Below are 19,012 nucleotides of genomic sequence, written 5' to 3' on the forward strand. Positions count from 1 at the left end.
CAATTACGTGGGATTCTTTATTCTATGCCAGGAAGCTAGCTTTCACATCCATGATGCATGATATTTGATTAGCTACGGTGCAACACATATCGCAGAGCTGTAGAGGAACTCACCTGAGCAAATTCTCGTCTCGCAGGCCGTCGATACTGAGGGTCGACACTCCTTGCTCCAGAGTTTGCGCGCACCACCCTTCTGCTGCTACTCCATTGTCAATGTCCATGATATAGGAGAATTCGTGCTTGCACCACCTCTAATCCCAGAATTGGCATCTCGATGATGCTTTCCCCCTTTCACAACGTCCTTCCAATTCCCTGCAAAATCCCCTCGATCTTCCATACGCGCGACGCTCTCCAAACCATGAGAATGGCTGGCTTTTTTGCCACATGCAAAGCTCGCGGCAGCGGCACGCCCAAGGCCGGGCACCCCAGGATCTGGGCACATTCGGAACCGGGCACTTTCGAGGCCGGGCACATTTTGGGCCGGGCACTTCCAAAGCCGGGCACATTCGGAGGAGGCCATGTGCGAGGTTGGACATTTTCGGGGCCGGGCAAATTCGAAGCAGGGCACGCGCGGAGCCGGGCACTTGGGCGACAAGACATTCTCACGATCAGATTTCGCAGTCAACGGTGATCGACGGCCCAGATGATCGGATGTGATGGGGGCAAAAAGGGGGCCGTCGATCACCACTCTCCCCTCCTTGAAGACCCCCCCTTACCATAGACACGAGGGGGTGAGATGGCGGGTTGGGGGAGGCAAGGAAGAGGGTGTAATCTCACCCCAACCCCCCATAAACTGTGATACATATACATACATATGTGTACTCTGGAGTCTGGACATTTGTCTACATACGAGAGAGAGAGAGAGAGACAGAGACCCGATTTCCATTCCTCTGGAGTCTGCAGTCTGCAGTGCTCTGCTGCCCACCCACCTGACCTTTTGTGGTTCTCCGCTGATTCACGAACCATCTCTCCCGCCTTCTTCCCCCCCGCGGCGCCCAAAAACGCTCACACACAGACTCAGCCGATCGCCCACCTCCCGAATCTTCTGCCCGTTACAACCCTCTCTGCACATGACACAGAGGGCGATTTTCGATGCTAGTAACGCAGCGTAGGACATCGCCCCCAGTTTCTTCTCCTTCCTCCTGCTGCCGCATTGACACAAAGAAAGAGCAGGTGAAACAGAGGAACGAGCTGGTTCAGCTGCTACGGAGGATCTCGAACGAAAGAGAAGAAAGGTCCCCGTCGTCAGCAGCAGCAGCAACTGGCCCTCCCTGCATCAGACCCTGCCAAAACACCACCCCTTATGGCCCAGTCTGGTAAGATGCCTGCACGCCATTTGCAAAATTTGAGTGTTGTTTATTTTATTTTCCAGAAGTCGATTGAAATGCCTTTTTGTTCTGGCAAATAAGGGACATGATATTAAGTAAGGACGGCTTCCTTTAGAGGTGCAGCAAAGGACCATAAGAGTCCAAGGCTCAGAACTGTGCTTGCACACTGTAGCAGACAAAATTTCAGAGTGTTCAAGAAACACACACATTCTCTCTTTGTATGGCTTCTTGTGCCTTCCATAGCTATGGGAGGAGATCCATTAACAAGGGGAGCATCAAGTCATCCTTGTGTTTTGTGAGCTCGATAGTAAAGTCAAAATTTTGAGACAAGGTAACAAACTGAAGGGCACCAAGTTGTGGTTGTTGCAGAACTATTTACCTCCTCCAGAGGATAGTTACCCCACCTAAAACGTCTTTTGAGGATCCAACCTGCACTCAAGACACAATCATAAGTAAACAAACATGAGACTAACCTCATAGCCATAGAGCCGAGTGGGATCACCCTTGAGCTTGGTATTAGTAGCATAACGGGGTACTCTTATGTCACAAGCAGTGGATGAAGTTAGGAAAACAACTTTTTAGTAAGTATATGACTCCCATGTTGCTTACAGCTCCGGCGAGTGTTTCCATTGGACTAAATAGTTGGGATAAACGGTCTAATAGGATCTTTTTGCCATATAGTCAAGATGAATTCTGGTTTGAGTTGAACGTATCAATGCTTTATCTTGCAGGACTACTTATCTTTTAGCTAATTATCTTCTTGGTAATTTGAGATGGTTCCTAGTATCTCAAAGGTAATTTATAACATTTGCTGGTAGATTCTTTTTGTACCCTCAAATACACTAACATGCCTTCTAAGAGCTCCAATTCTGGCTAAGGTGCAACATGAGCTTGGGCTGTTTTAATGATTTCCTTTGCAAATGTGAACATCTTTTCCATATCATGAACGAAGTTAACCATTGATTGCATTCTTACTCCTCTGAGCTCTATGTTTTGCCTCATAAGTGCATGCTAGCATGAATAGGGTACATTAGTAGTCAAATTTTGAGCATTGTTCTATGTGAACTCAATTTGTGAAAGATAGTACTCCCATCTGGATTGACGATGGGAGACATGCACACAAGGTATTCTCCACGGTTTGGTTGGTTCTTTCTACCTTGTCCATTAGTTTTGAGAATGATGGTCTCCAGTTTTTGGAAGATCAACAGAACTCGCATTAACCAATTAAGAGTGGATATGTTGGCGAAAAATGGCTATAGAACTTAGGATAAGGGATGGCAGTTATTGACTATTTCATCGAGCAAACCATATAACTTATAAAGATGTTCGACAAAGAAACTCGCCATTTTGTGTCTTTTGAGAGTGTGTTTTGTTAGATAAATGGAGTCATGCTAGCCAATTGGTCTACCATGGCCCAAATTGTCTCGTGGTTACTTTTTGTTTGCGACAATTGTCAAAATATGTGACAAAGTAAAGAGAGAGCAGGGTTTATGGGGAGAATCACAGAGTATGCAAGGCAAAACACTGAGAGAGAAGTGAAACTCAGAGAATACAAAAGAAGAAGATGACGAAGCACTGAATTATGCTAAGCGAAGAAAAGCTGATACAACGGAGTCGAAGCTCAGAAGATGATGGCATTGTCCTTTCTAAATTAGGCAACAATAGTTGAAGGGAAATCACATAGCGAAGGCAGTGAAATGAAGTTCTCCGGGTAGTGGGCTATCGAAGTAATCACTAGAAGGTGAAGGATAGCTGATTGTCGAGGGAGTAGAATGGCTGCAAATGCAAATACTTGAGGTATTTGAGCTGCCAAACGTAGATGAGAGCGGCCCGGATGCTAACGATTGGAGGTGGATGAAGATGCTAGCTATGAGGAGTGATGGTGGACTGGAAATGCAAGTACCAACAGTTTGTATGATGACATTAGTAGTAGAGGAACTCTTGAATTTGCTAAACACAAAAACTAGGATGACACTAGGTGTGGGAGAGGAGACACTTGATGATGGAGATCCTCTTGGAGTGCAAATGTAAGCTTGTAGCATGATGCCAGATGGATGGGAGTTGACGTCGGATGTGGGAGAGGTTGAAGATGACCTCGAATTGCAATGTCCTCTAGTAGGGGTTTGAGCACTAGTGGTTAGGAGAGAAGAGCGATGGAATGTTTGAGAATAAGGGATGATTGATGAATGAGGGGAGAGGTGGCCTATAAATAGGCCTCGGTTAATCTAGGGTAGCTCCCCACTATATGAGGGCCTTGTCCCTCTGAAAAAGTGCCTAGAATTTTGGCGCCCAGCCCTTTTTGGGATTGCCAATGTGAAACCCTAAATGAAGGAATTATATTGAATAAGTGGTTTCTCAACACTCCCTCTCAAGCCCAAAAAGGTATGAAGAAAGAGAAAAGAAGAGAGCTAAGGAAGAAGAGCTGAAGATCCTTGAGATCCAAGATATTCGGGACCACAAAGATCTACATGATTGAGCCTAAGGGGTTCCTAAGTACGGGTAGTAGATTGCTGAGGAAAGGGTGTACGATGTTGCTTACCTAGTTGACATGCTTTATAGACCTTTTGAGATAGTTTTAGGCATGGAAGGGCCTCAACCATCCCCTGACGTGACAACTCATAAAGAGAGTCATAGCCAAGATGTCCTAAGTGAAAATGCCAGAGATGCTTAGAGGCCATGGGCTCCTATGTGGTGGCCAAGGCTTGGAAGTGATGGAACTCTGAATCATTGGCAGTTGTCTCGTAAGAAAATGGGTCATGTGGTAAAGGCCATTAGGTTGCGTCTTGTCATGAGCAATCACTAAACGAGTTTGAGAGTCTAGGACCTCAATTGCAGTCACAGTGAAGAAAATTGCTTGCCCCAATTGGCAAAGTTGTTGAACGGACAACAAGTTTACCCCAAGCTGGGGGCATGATAGATATCATCCAATGAAGCTAGATCTGGACTTGGTCAATGGGAGTACTGATGGGCGTGAATCTTGACCAAGGAGTTATTTCCTACGCAGACTCGCCTTGCTGTAGGGGCTCGGGAAATGAAAATGTCATTTGCACGAGGATGTTTATGTGTCACAACCTCCAGGGTTTGTGGTTAAGGGGAAAGAGCACATGGTATACAAGCGATACAAAGCTCGTTATGGTCTCAAATAAGCTAGTTTTGGGGCCAATCGGTGTTAGCAAATTAGTCAGCTCATGGTTGAGTCTGGACTTGTGGTTCAGCAGGCTGGGCACAAAGACATTTTAGGCATTTTATTTGCCATTGTTTATTGTGGATTGATATTATTTGCAGCTAGTGACCCGTCATATTTTAGGCATTTATTTTGGCCTATGTATTCTCAGCCTCCCTCCTCCACATTCATTCATCACTGGATAGTTCTTGGAGAGAGGGAGTAGGTGCTAGTGCCTCCATAGCCGGTGACTCACATTTTATCTGTACTGTCTCATGTCTTGGTATATGGATTTCATTTCTTGAGTATACATTTGAGTTCTCATCTGTATTGTGTTATCTCTTTCTTTTCTTTTGTCTTGTGTTCAGCAGTTTATTTCAGGACATGCTTATGCTTCCATTGCTGCACCACTTCTGACATGGTATCAGATTTCGGGATTCGTGTTTGTGCTGTGTTTTCTTGCTGATTTCAGGACTGTTTCCCCTCTTGCTGATTAGGCAGCTGCTACTCCTACTAGGCGCCCTATTTTGCCTACGTTTTTTGCTAATGGCAGCATCCATACAGCCTACGCATCTGTTTCAGCCTGTGTTTTGATGTTTCAACATCTCCTACTGGCTGGGTGCTTACATTATCAGGTCGTTTTTACTGTTTTTGACAGTTTTTGACTGATTTTTAGATTTCTTCCTGCAGCTTTTGTCTTATTTTGATTAGATTTTGGGTTATACTATATATGAACTCTTGTTTTTTGTAGTCTGTGCTCGTGTTTTGGTTGTGTTCCCTGAAACCAGCCTTCCTTCTTGGAATGGGTGGTGATAACTTGATTTAAGAGTTAATTACAACAATAAATAAATGCACATAAAATGAGATACACACTTTACCATAACATTCTTGGACAGTAGACTCCCTGTTGGCCCCAAAATTGGCGCCCCTTGCGGTATTTCTTTAGCTTTCATTCAATTGGAAGGAGTACAACTTGAGATTCTTCAATCTCCTCCTGCTAACCAATTGCTCTTGCTGTCATAAATGACCAGCAAGCCTTTTGGGTCATTTGCCCCTTGATTCACCCAGGACTTATTCTCCAATTTGACTTTTGGTTGGCCAAATGTTGCCCCAAATCAATTCGGGATGGGTTGGCTCCTGAAATCCCTTGATAATCTTCAATTATCAGCTGCTGATTTCAGTCCCTTGAGCCTTCAATCTATGGCACGGATCCCAAGGTGGCTGCTAAACCCTAATTTTTGCTGTAAATTAGGGTTTACTGTAGAAATTATAGATCAGTCCACCAAAAATTACCGAGATCTCCTCCGAATGGCTAAGAATTGCTGAGAATGGCTGAGCATAGGCTGAAGGAGTTGAGAGAATGCTGTAGAGAGAGAAAATTCCGAGATTGGTCGCGAATAACTGATCAAAATCTGCTGCTGCCCTGCTGTACCAGCCCCAAACGGATACACCAACAACAATAGGAGCATCAGAGACTGTGTTCTTTAGGAGAAAATGCATCAGCATCAATTGCCGGCTTCCCAAGGTCAAGAATATGCAATCTCCATCACCAAAATGGTCTCCAATGGCTGGGAAATGGCCCCAAAAGCTGGTAGCCACAATCCGACACCTCTTTCCAATAGCTCCAAAATGAAAAAAGTTTTGCCAAGTGGCAGCTTTCTTAATCCATTTTCAGCAATTTCCAGCCATAAAATTAATTCAGCCCTTAATCCATGCCCAAAAAATTGACCTTGCCCATCCAAAAATTAATTGGCTAGGCCATTTGCAACCCAGTGGTCCCATGCATTAATTGACCCTTGGACAAGCATTAATCCATTAATTAATGCCTAGTCCCTAGTGTCACTACTAACACTTAATGGCCAATTAATGGTCATAGGGGCAAACTGACACCAAAATTCACCTAGAATCTAACAAGTGTAACTTGTAACAACTTTTGCCTTTGACACCCATCTTTTTCACTGGGTCCTTCGGCCTTCAACTGTGAAAAAGTAGCTTGTACCCCACATGTACAACACATGTGCATCTTTTAATTGCACATTTGATTAATCCTTTAATCAAATGTCAATTAAGCATAAGCAAAGCATAAAATTTTCACGTCCTTGTGACATTCCCTCTCCAAATACCCTCTTTTCTCTACTTCTTTTCTAAATCCTCTGCAGATGGTTGCTCCATGCACATCCACTGATGATACGCTACATGGAGATTCCCATGAGGCTTTTGTAGCTTCAAAGAGGGGTTCGAAGATGAAGAAGTCGAAGGCCCAGTATTACCACTGTGGTACGAAATGTCATTTAAGGAAGGACTGTAAAGAGTTAGCGGCTTCCAAGAAGAAAAAGGATCAAAAGACGAAGAAGGATGCGGACTCCTTCAACGAGTCATCCTCTTACCTTAGATTCTGACTCAAATCCTCCGGCCAAGGTGAAGTCCAAGGTGCGGAAGGGATCCTCATCTTCGGATTGTGGGAAGGGCTTAGTGGCCCCTTCCTCAGGTGCTTTCTAGTGGTGGTGATGAGGTCATCCCTCAAGACTCCAGTGCTAGAGAGGGAGTGTGAGAGGGTGGTGAGATGGGGCAGCCGCGCCTCATCTATATTTCTATACAAATGCACAGGATCGAGAGAGGGACATTCCTGACGCATCAACTGAAGTTTGGCAGGTACAAATCCTGGAGCTGGGATTGACATCTAGGTTCATGATGGGTTAGTTACTTGACATAGAGTGGGTGGCTTTCGTCTGGAGCTCACATGAGGGGACATTTTGGCGGTCTGGCCAAAGATGGGAAATCCATGGTCATTTATGCGCTGCGGCATTGGTGACAGGATGGTCATATGTGCTACTTCAGTAGCATTGTTGACAGACATTGAGAGCTACTATGATCATCTCTATCTTCAGGAGCTGGTATGATCGACATCAATATCAGGTTCTCTCCGAGGCACCTTGGTGGTGGTTTGCGCACCCGCTACTTGGGTATCCATGGTTCTACTATGATGGACATTGTTGTGTGTACTATGATGTGACCTTATCATTGTATATCGTGTTGTATTAGATCACCCATGATCTGAGAGAGGGTGTTAGCAGATTAGTCAGCTCATGGTTGAGTCTAGACTTGTGGTTCAGCAGGCTGGGCGCACAGAGACATTTTAGGCATTTTATTTGCCTTTGTTTATTGTGGATTGGCATTATTTGCAGCCAGTCGGCCAGTACTTGTTATATTTTAGGCATTTATTGTGGCCTATTTATTGTCAACCTCCCTCCTCCACATTCATTCATCACTGGACAGTTCTTGGAGAGAGGGAGCAGGTGCCAGCGTCTCCATAGCCGGTGACTCGCATTGTATCTGTACTGTCTCATGTCTTGGTATATGGATTCCATTTCCCGAGTATACATTTGAGTTCTCATCTGAATTGTGTTATCTCTTTCTTTTCTTTTGTCTTGTGTTCAAGAGTTTATTTCAGCACATGTTTATGCTTCCATTGTTGCACCACTTCTGACAATCAGGTGTCTATTATCCAAGATTGTTAAGGTTGTGCGTTTCAATTTATGCTCGGTTTTTAATTGCTGTAATTAAGTGCTTGATCAGGTTTTACCACCCTATTCAAGAAGGAAGGCTGATTTCAGGATGATAGACATAGAGATTGGGCTGTTGGGCTGCCTTATGGTAGGAGGATTATGGATCCGATGGACATGAGTTGCAGTCATTGGCTATTCATATTTTGAGTTTTGTTGTGAGCTTCTCTTGTTTGGAGTAGTTATCGAGCTCCTATTCACATATTGCTTCAAAAAGCAGAAATTTTTGGGTATGTAAAAAGTAAATAACGTGGTATTTGTCATTGCTAGTTGTAGAAGCGGGAAACACCCCTTTATAGGACCCAAAACGCCGAAATGCATGGAGGATGACCTGAAAGGTTTCTTTGTTCGATGGCATTTTCACTTGTGGAAATATTTCAGTTCGCTCCGTTTCCCAAGAAGGCCATAACATTTTTAGTAAAATGTACTAAATTCTTTACACTTTAAATGTGGCATTATTAATCATCATGTTCTTTATACTTGTTAAGTGTAGTGTTATTTGAAACCAGCCTTCCTTCTATGAAGGGGCGGTAATTCCTTGATCAAGCCCTTAATTACAACAATCAATACATAAACATAAACTGAACTGCACACTTTATTTGTTTCAACCAACAAGAAAAGTAATCTATTGTATCCTAGGAGTACTAGAATTGCTCTTGCCAGCCAGTTGATGATGTGGCTAGTGAAACTAGCCTTCCTTTCGTGGATGGGTGGTAAATCCCTGATTACAACTTAATTACAGCAACAAACAATAAATGCAAATCTGAAAATACAAATTTACCTATTGATCTTGGACAATGCATACCCAATTGGCCCCAAAATTGGTGCCCCTTTTAGTCTTTCTTTAGCTTTATTGAAGAAGAAGTTGATTTACAAGGGGATTCTCCCGATCCCCTACGCAATCCAAACTCCCCTTAGTGTCCAAAGTGACCAGCAAGTCTTCAATCTGTTTTGCCCCTTGATTCGGCACTTAATGGGCCTTCACCCACTTCATAGACGATGGAAATGCCCCAAATTCAATGGCTGGCTAGTCCTCCACCTAAATTTAGCTGAAATTCTTCTTCAATGCTGAAAGATCCAAGTCTTGGAGCTTCCAATTTTTGGCACTCTTCTTGAGGCTGTTGCTAAACCCTACTTTTTGCTGCTAATTAGGGTTTTCAGCAGAGGAATCTGAAATTTCTCAGTCTCTAGTAAACTCAATGCTGCAATCTTTGGAGCAAGGCTGTAGAAAGGTTGGGAGATGAGAGAGAATGTTGAGGAGAGAGAAAATCCAAACTTTCTACGCAAAGAATTGAAGAAAATCTGTCATTTATTGTTGCTAGCCTATCTCAACAGGTTGTAGATGCAAAGAACTGAAGAAAATCAGCCATTTACTGCTGCTGCCCTGTCTCAATAGCATGTAGATGCTTTCACTTGTTGTTGATTGGTCTTCTCCTACCCCTGATTGCCTCAAAAGGTCCTCCAATGGTTGCAAGTTAGACCAGCAGCCTCTCCTGCATCTCTCTTGGCAGGTTGAATACACTAAAAATGCCTCTCTCTAGCCTTTAAAGACGTTTTTCAGTCTTGCATGGGCATTTTTGACAAGTGGCAGCCTTTCCAAATGGTTTTTTTTAGCATTAAGTACGTATGCGGATAACTTATATCAACTTTTGTCTTTGACATCCCGTGATTTCCTTGGGTCCCGGGCTTGTAAAATTTACTCTAACCCCAATTACAGCCCACATGTGTAACATTTACTTAACCATGTGATTAAAAATTAATCCACATGTTCAGTGAGGTTTCAAAAATACATGTCCTCATGACAGCTAGCTGATGGGCCTTCTCTTGTTGTGGCTTGCCTGTTGATGGCTCCAGATGGTTGTTAGCTATTGCAATTTGCTGTTTTTTTGCTAAGAAAATGGACCAACAGCCTTTCTTACTCCTCCTCTAGATGATAACTGATCTGAATGGTTGAGACCAAGCCCCAAAAACGTTTTCTCAATTTGCATTGGTATTTTTGCCAAGTGATAGTCTTCGATAGCCTTCTAAACCCAATTGTTAGCATTATCCAGCCATTAATTAATTTTTAGCACTTGTGACCTTGCCCAAAATTAAGTGTCCTCATCTATAATTAAATTGGCTAGGCTATTTGCAACTTAGTGGTCCCCAACCTTTGTTAACCCTTAGATTGACATTAATTAATTAATTAATGATAGTCCCTGGTGTTGGTGAAATGTAGCATTTTCTTTTAAGCTCATAATATTAAATAGTCATTTAATACTTAATATTTAATTGTAAAATGTATCATTAATTAAGCTTAAATCATAAAATGTTTAATGTTAATTATTTAGAATGATTAAGCTTAGAGTTGTTTCTATTTGTTTCAACTATCTGCATTAATGAGGAGGATGATAGGGACTATGACATAGATGAGGAAGAGGGAGATAGAAAGGAAGAGGAACTAAGAGATGATAATTAGTTATCACTCACTCTCTTGTATGGTTTTGCACTTTTTTACAAGTGTTCTTTCTTTGCAATCAGCATATTAATTATGTTCCAAAATCCTTGTATGCATCAGACAGCTCCTTTGAGCTTACGCCTTTTGTACAATTATTTTAAAGCTTGGAAATTGGAAAGCTTTAATTTTGAGTATGAAACTTGTATTCTAAGATTTAGCTTCTAAGCACCTAGACTCTAAGCTAGCCTCTCCCCACTTGCCTTGGATGATGTGGTGTTTTCGTTTCCCCCTCGAAATTTGATGTTTCCATTCCCGTTCTTGTTCCTGTTCCCTGTTTTCCCATTTCCCGGTTTCCTGCAACTATGCTGCCAATTTAAGCATGTTGGGGAAGAGCACGATTGCATGTGCAGATCCATTTGTGGTAGGAAAGAAGGATGAGTAGGTTGCGCTCAACAGCAATCTGATCATCATCATATGATTGTGCCCTTTGTAGTTGTGGCTGCTAAGCTCGACTATGTCATGGTCGTGGAGACTCACAATGTACCCTACCCTCTGCCCAGAGTTCTTTTTCCAACAATTGAGCATGATCAATATCAATACAAAGCTATCTTTTGCACACATTGTTGCCCCATGCAAGCATCACATGAGATTCCATGTCTTTTATATCCTTCTTAGAATTTACAATAGCGTGATCAGCACAATTATCCACATCCTGTGACTCATTGCAATCTGTATTTTGGGCTTGCCTATGGGAGTTTTCACCTCTTTTTTTTGCATTGCATGAGCACTAAATTGAGCATACCCAGCAGGGAGATCTTGAGAAGGATGATTATATTATGCATGACGTGAAGCATTCTCCTATTGGTTGATGATCAGGATTTAAATGATGCAATCATGTATCAAGCTTCAAGCATGAGTATGTGCTATTTAGCCTTTAGGGCACGTGGGAGTCTTCAGCTGAGACGTAACTGCTGAGTGTACATTATATACTCCTTTTGACATTTTGCTGTTCGTAGGTCCTAGTCCATTGGCTTTACTAAATTTCTTAGTTTGTACTGTTTCTTTTAGTCTTTGGTCCAAGTACTCATTATTCAATGTTTATTGTTGGATTGTAGTTTTTATATCATATGGCATTTTGCAATCACAATTTGGAATTATTACTTCTACTCTTCAATTTGAGTATTCACCGTTTTTAACTATTTTTCAACTTGCATTGCTAATGTATGTTTTAGAATTTTATGTGACATTTTAGGAAGGTGTTTGAGTTAAGGTATCATTTAGTTTTTTCTTTCACCCTCCTCCCATCACTCTAATTGCTCTATCATGCATGCACATGCATTGTATGTTAGATTGCTCTAGGTTTGGAAGTTTTGAAACGCTTCTATGAGCAAAAAATTTGATGTTTTTTTGACAAAAAAAGAAGTGAAGCTTGACGTTAGGAAAATGTTACATGATGCTACAAGACGTTAATCCAGGCCTTTTTTTCCTTCTTCCTCCCTTCTCCCATCTTTGTAATTGCTTTATCATGCCTGGATAGTAGATGCTTCTTAGCCCACTAGGCCTTTAAGTAGCAGCCTCCTCCTCTAAGCTGCCACCTCTTTTGTTCATTATTTCAGTTCTTTTTGTGTGATATGTATGAATCATAGTATAGCTCGTTTAAAGCTTTTCCAAAGACTAAACTTTGACATGAGTCAATAATGGATGTGCAATGCGTTATCTCAAATAAGTCTCATAGAGTTGCAATAGGGAAGGAGAGCCTTTGAATGGCAACAAAGCAAGTTGTGATAGCTGGCAACAATCACATGTAGCTGAGGATGCTGGGTGGCAAGTGTCAAAGTGCAGCGATGCGGAAACGTAGGACAAAGACTGAGAGAGAGTGAACACAGAGAGAGAGAGAGAAAAGGAGACAGTGTAAATGCAGAAAATCTGCGGTGTAGTATGCTGTATAAGAGTGCAGAAATACTCGGGGGCAGAGGAAATATCTGCGTGTGTTTTTGACTTGATGACCTCGATCTCCGTCAGCCCGAGCACGGTCTGTCTTAGCCAACAGATCTCAAGATCAGAATCTGAAATGAATGACTGCTGGAGTGTGCCACAAACTGGCTATAAATAGCCAAAAAGAAAAGGCATAAAAATGACCAGGTCAGCAGCATTATATGCAACTGATTGTTATATAATAATGCCCAAATAATTGTCCGACTGCATTGTTCGATTGCAGGTTGCCACGTGGCACCTGCGCAGTTTGCTGATGTGGTTGCTGACGTGGCACTGCTGTACTCCGCTGTCCACCAACCGTCCAGGAAATGATTGTTTAACACCTCCTCTCAGATCCTGGACAGGTCAAAAGATTGAGGGATCTGGAATGTGGCAGAAGAAGAGCTTGGGGAAGTGCCTTCGTAAACAAATCTGCAAGATTATCCTCCGTCTTGCAATACTCCACATCAATGGTCCCATCCAGAAGCTTTGCCCGAATGAAGTGATATTGGATCTCAATGTGCTTCATCTGGGCATGGAATACAGGATTCCGTACCAAGGCAATGCAACTCTCATTGTCGCACCGCTGAAGAGTAGGATGAGTTTGGGGGCAGCCAAGCTTCTCCAACAATCTTCGAAGCCACACAACCTCACATGTGGTGGAAGACGCAGCTCGATACTGTGTCTCTGTAGAAGAAAGGGCTATTGTGGAATGCTTCTTGCTACTCCAAGAGATAACACCTGTACCCAAGGTAAAACAATAGTCTGTAGTAGACCGTTGGCGGTCCATATCGCTAGCCCAATCCGAGTCACTCCAACCTGCAAGAACCAGATCTGAAGCATCTGTACTTGCGGGATAAGAAATCCCTAAGTCAGAGGTCCCCCTAAAATACTGAAGAATCCTTAGGGCAGCGTGCCAATGCACCTCTTTGGGTTCAGTCATGAACCCTGCCAAAAGACCCATAGCAAAACAAAGATCAATACGAGTGTTGAGAAGCCAAATCAAGGATCCAATCAACTGATGGTAGTGTGAAGCATCCATCACGGGAGAATCTGAGTGTGAAGTGGCCTTCCAATTCGGATCCATAGGAGTAGTAATGGGCCGACAAGTCTCCATCTCAAAAGTCACCAAGAGCTCCTGAATGTACCTCTGTTGAGAGATGAAAATCCCTCTCTGAGATTGATAAATCTCGTAACCCAAGAAGCGATGAAAAAGCCCCAAATCCGTCATCTCGAATACTTAATGTAAAGCTGTCTTGATCTCTCGGACCTTTTGTGCATGACTCCCTGTCAAAATCAAATCGTCAACATATAAGACAAACAACAGACGACCAACCTCGGAAGCGTGCACATAAAGCTGTGGATCGGCCTTAGAGCGTCGATATCCCAACTTCGATTGAAGAAACAAGTCAATCTTCTCGTTCCATGCACGCGAAGCTTGCTTGAGGCCATATAATGCCTGCTTCAACGTGCAAACTTTTCCATCCGAGGATCCAAAGCTAGGAGGTTGCTCAACGTAGATCTCCTCCTGCGAGCCACCATTCAGAAAGGCCGACTTCACTCCACAACTGATAGACAGGCCATCTTCGATGGCCAGCCAAGACAAGAACAGCTCGAATAGTCGCCATACGAGCAGTGGGGGCAAAAGTATCATGGAAATCAATGCCTGGGCATTGAGCAAAACCTTTAGCAACAAGGCGAGCCTTGTGCTTGTCCAAAGAACCATCGCTAAGGTACTTGGTCTTGAAGACCCACTTGACACCAATCATCTTCTTGTGAGAGGGACGAGGCACAAGAGACCAAGTGCCATTCCTGTCAATAGTCTCCAACTCGGCTTCCATGGCCTTCCGTCAATGATGAGACTGCAAAGCCTTCTTCATTGAGGTGGGCTCTCGATTCTGCATAACACGAGTCAGCAAACAATAGTTGGAGCAAACAAGCTCCGAAGAATGTCTGCCGTGACCTCCGCGGTTCATCCTACGGTTCCCACTTCTCAAGGACCCCCTCGATCCCTGAATCTCGGAGTGTGTCATAGGCCCGACGAGGAGGAGGATGAACCTCTCCTCGTTGCTCTCCATTTGCTAAAGACTCGGGAACATCCACCCGCGGAATCTCCTCGGGGGTGGCCGTTGGAAGTGAAGACTCAGAATCAGAAGAAAAATCTCCATCAAAAGACTTTGGCTCCAAAGGAACTGCCTCGGGAGCCCAACTCTCCCTTGGAGCTCCAAGGATAGGGTGCTTCTCACCTCCCTTTGTGGTCGGAACTTCCACGAACCACATGTCTCGGCTTGTGTAGATATCTCGCTTGACGGGATCAAAAAAACGATAACCTTGGGACTGGGAGCTGTAGCCAACAAAAACCTGTCATTGAGAAGCCGCCTCGAACTTATCACATTGCGTCTTCGGAATGTGTACATAAGCGTCACACCCAAAGATCTTGAAATAAGAGACATCAAGCTTAGTCCCGAAGTAAGCCTTAAAATGTGTCATCCTGTCAACGGCCGAAGTGGGAGATCGATTGAGGATGTGAACTGTGGTAGTCACTGCTTCGGCCCACAGAAATTAAGGTGTCTGTCGATGCTCCATCATGGTGCATGCCATCTCGATCACACTTCAGTTTTTCCGCTCCAAAATGCCATTTTCTTGGGGAGTGTTGGTTTTAGCAAACTCTTGGTGAATACCCCTATGTGCTAAAAAACGAGCAAACTCATTAGACATAAATTCGCCTCCCTTGTCTGAACGCAAGGCCTTCAGTCGCCAGCCAAAACGGTTCTCTTCAAAGAGAAGCCAATCCTTGAAGTGAGAGAAAGCCTCCAACTTTAAAGTCAAGAAATAGGCCCAAGTCATCTTGCTGTAGTCATCTACGATCAACATGAAGTACAAGCTTCCCTTCAGGGACTTGGTCTTTCGGGCCACAAAGATCCATAGATACAAGCTCCATGGGTGAAGTAGACCGCCTAGAAGCTTGGCTGGGAATCGCATCTTGATGCAGTTTCCCACGAATGCAGGAGACACATGGCTGATAGCTCACCACTATGTTTGGCAATCCTTGGACAAACGACCCTCGCGACGCCTTCCGAAGGTACTCGTAGTTCAGGTGGCCAAACCGAGCATGCCATAACTCGGACTGTATCTGAGAAGTAAAAAGAAGAGAAGTAAGAGCTGAAGAGGACTTCAATTCGTAGACGCCATTCTCCTCATATCCTGCAGAGAGAACCTTTCTCGATCCACGATCAAGGACTCGAACAGTATCACTGTCAAACTCCACCAAGAGGTCAAGAGCACTAATCTTATGGACCGAAAGTAAATGATACCCCAAACCTGGCACGTGCAACACCTCAGAAGTGTGGGTACCACCACGTCCATTTGGAATAAGCTGCATCTCACCCCGCGCAGCAATAGACATAGAAGAGCTGTCTCCAATGAGAATCTGCCCACGCGAAGGTTGCAAATGGGCGACACCAAGGAGAGGAGTCGTCATGTGCCGGGAGGCACCATTGTCCACGTTCCACTCACGAGCCTGGGGAGCTGCCATTGCAACATCAGAAGTCTTCGGTGTAGAGTCCTCAATGACTGCTAACTGTAGAAAAGCAGTTGATGAGGGTGCAACCACCGCTCCAGAATCCTTCGTGTCCTTCTTCTTGGTGTTCTTCTTGTCTTTGTCGGGCAATCCTTCTTTCAATGATTGGTCTTACCACAAATATGGCAAGTCGATTCCTTCTCCTTGTCCTTCTTGGATTTGTTGTTCTCCTTCTTTTTCTTTTGGTCCTTCCCCTTCTTCTGAGAGGCTTGACCAACCAAAGCCTTCAATTTGGAAGCATTCTGTCCCTTCAGCTGTTCCTCTTGGTCCAAGACCATAGGAACCAACTCTTCCCCTCGAAGAGTTGACTCCCACCCTGATGCAATAAGAGCGGAATAAAAAGCACCAAATTGTGGCGGCAACTGGGATAGTAAAGTGATCGCCATGTCTTTGGAGGAAATAGTCTTCCCCGCATTTTTAACCTGCATTTGAAGTTGCCGAAGCTTGTTGATGTGTTCTTGAAGCGATGAAGACTTGTTCACGAACAAGGTCCGCATCTGTAGCTCCAAAGAAACTGTGACATTAATGTGACATTAAAAGTGATATTTAATGTCACGTTAAGGTCATAAATATGGAATGTGACATTAAAAGTGACATTTAATGTGACATTAAGGTAAATCTAGGGGAACACGCACGAGAATGACCGTCCGGGCTCTTGGGCGCCTGAATGGGGTTAAGGGGAGCCTAGAGAGTAAGAGAGTCCAAGAATAGTAGGACTCCAGAGAAGTGGACGGCTGGCAAAGGAATACGGATGAGAGGGGCCAGCACTTATCTAGGCGTGGTTGGGAGGAGAAGAATGACTCGTGCTCAAGGTCTTCATGGTTTTTTTTTTTTTTTCTCGAAGCCATCTATCATTGGTATCAGAGCCGTGAGGATTCCTGGAGGTCTTCAACGAAAGGGCAGTGACGGATTCGCCCGCAATCTGTTCAGTCGATAATCGATGGACCGTAAATTCGTTGGTCAGTAGTGACGTGACACGTCACGAAAATAAGTCGTTGGTCAGACGAGACGTCGACAACAATCGACGGACTTGTAACGACCCGTAAGTCACTGGTTAGACGTGACGTGACACGTCACGAAAGTTAACGTGATGTGTAATTTTGGCCACGAAACATATCGAAAGGGGCAGCCATTCTTTTTTACGCGTTTTTTAAAAAGCTGATCGTGGGCCATCGAATCTTGCCCACGCCTGACTGTGAATGCTCCTCCATGAACACACCAATAAGACATGCATTTTCAGCCTCGACTGTATTTATATCATAAGTACATGTTCAGCAGGAAGCAAATTCAGGAAAGCGACATTAATGACCAGCGTGATTATTAAAGAATGGGGCTGAATACTAGTCGTTCTGCAAAGAAGCTCCATTTTCTGCGTGACCGACTTTCTTTGGGTGATAAAATTTGTTCCTTACTTTTCGGATTTCTTTCCAAACCAGCAACCATTGCCTGCCATTAAAATCAGGGAAGTACTTTACTTTGTATGCAAATTTCTTATCTTTGCTTTCCAATTCCAGTGTATTAATGGCAGAAAGAGGGAAAGAGAAAATAATGGAAGGTTCTAGTTCTGGGGACCAACCTATGGTAGATCCCCATGAACCAGAAGTACAAGAAGAACAATGGGAATAATTTTTTGCTACACGAGAGCAATTTGATGATCTTACTGCTCGTGTGCAAGCTCAGGGGGTTCAAATGGAATTTTTAACTCAAACACTCACTGAAATAAAATCTCAATTAACTTTATTGTTGGAAAGAGATAAAAATAAAATCGAAACCTCGGATGTCCCATCTTCATCGAAAGATTTAGATGTGACTATGCGAGATCCTAAGGAACCCCAATCTTACCATAAATTGAGGGATAACCCAGTTCTAAAGGATATGAAACCACCTCAATTTTACGGGGACGAAAAAGATAGGAATAAAGACATAATCTTTAATTTCCTCAAAAAATGGGAAGATTTACATAAATTAAAAAATACCCCACTACATCTCCAAGCATTGGAGGCTAGTTTAACTTTGGGGCCCAAAGCATATAAGTGGTGGTGAACTTTAAAGGAGGCGAATAAAATACCTGAAACTTGGGCTCAATTTGAATCCGTCTTTTTGAAAAAATTTCGTCCTGAAAATGAAATGGAAAGAAATTGGGAAGATTGGGATTATGTCAGACAAAAGGGAAGACCCCTGTTGACATATCTGGAGGAATATCGTGAGATAATCCTCAAACTGGAAGGAATAGATGAATTCCAAAAAACAAGAGGATTCATTAGGGGACTAGATAAAGCCTGTAAAAAGGAAGTAAAACGGAGTTTACCTAAGACGCTGGAAGAGGCAATTAAATTTGCATTAATTTATGAAGATAGTATGCGTCCAGGTACACTCACTAGTCTCACTGATACGGAGCCCAAGTCTAAGGAATTGGAAACCTCAAAATTTGTGGGCAAATTTAAAAGGAAAATGCCATTTTTCAAGGGTGAAAAACAACCTTTTGAAAAGAAACCATATATGAGGCCAAAGTTAATACCTGATGACTTTGATAAGGCCAAAAAAGAAAAGTTGTGTTTTAATTGCCTATCCCCTAACCATGCTGCTTGGAATTGCCCTCAAAAGAAAAAGGGGGAAGACAAAGGAAAGGATAAGGACAAGGGCAAGGGAAAAGAAAAACAAATCCATGTAGTGCAGACCTTAGAATTAAAGGGCCATGAAAAGTATGAATCTTTAGAGGTCTTGCACATGGATGTACAACATAAGTGTTGTATGTCAACTTCTATGTGGCAGCCTACTTTTGGGCCACATGATTTACTTAGAGTACATGGATTGATAGCTGGAAAAAGGGTTAGAGTTATGATTGATGACTTTGCCACACATAATTTTATAAATTATGCACTTGTCAAAAAATTGAAACTTCCCCAACAAAACAGTGAGCATCAATATGTTGTTCGTATGATGCAAGGCCAAGACAATAAAATATGGG

The 19,012-nt window shown here is 43.3% G+C and overlaps 1 protein-coding gene across 1 annotated transcript in view; it reads left to right on the top strand.

Annotated features, from left to right (window-relative positions):
- Positions 1–716: 716 nt before the first annotated feature.
- LOC148010391 (receptor-like cytoplasmic kinase 185) overlaps positions 717–19,012 on the top strand; it is a 74,248-nt gene continuing 55,952 nt past the window's right edge. Inside the window, exon 1 of the transcript XR_015689464.1 lies at positions 717–1,315. The gene's annotated coding sequence lies outside the window, so the exon portion shown is untranslated. The remainder of the gene's footprint in view (positions 1,316–19,012) is intronic.

The sequence above is a fragment of the Lygodium microphyllum genome, chromosome 29 (assembly GCF_053477565.2).
Source record: "Lygodium microphyllum isolate KBCC chromosome 29, Lygodium_microphyllum_v1.1.10, whole genome shotgun sequence".
NCBI classification, from domain to species: Eukaryota; Viridiplantae; Streptophyta; class Polypodiopsida; order Schizaeales; family Lygodiaceae; genus Lygodium; species Lygodium microphyllum.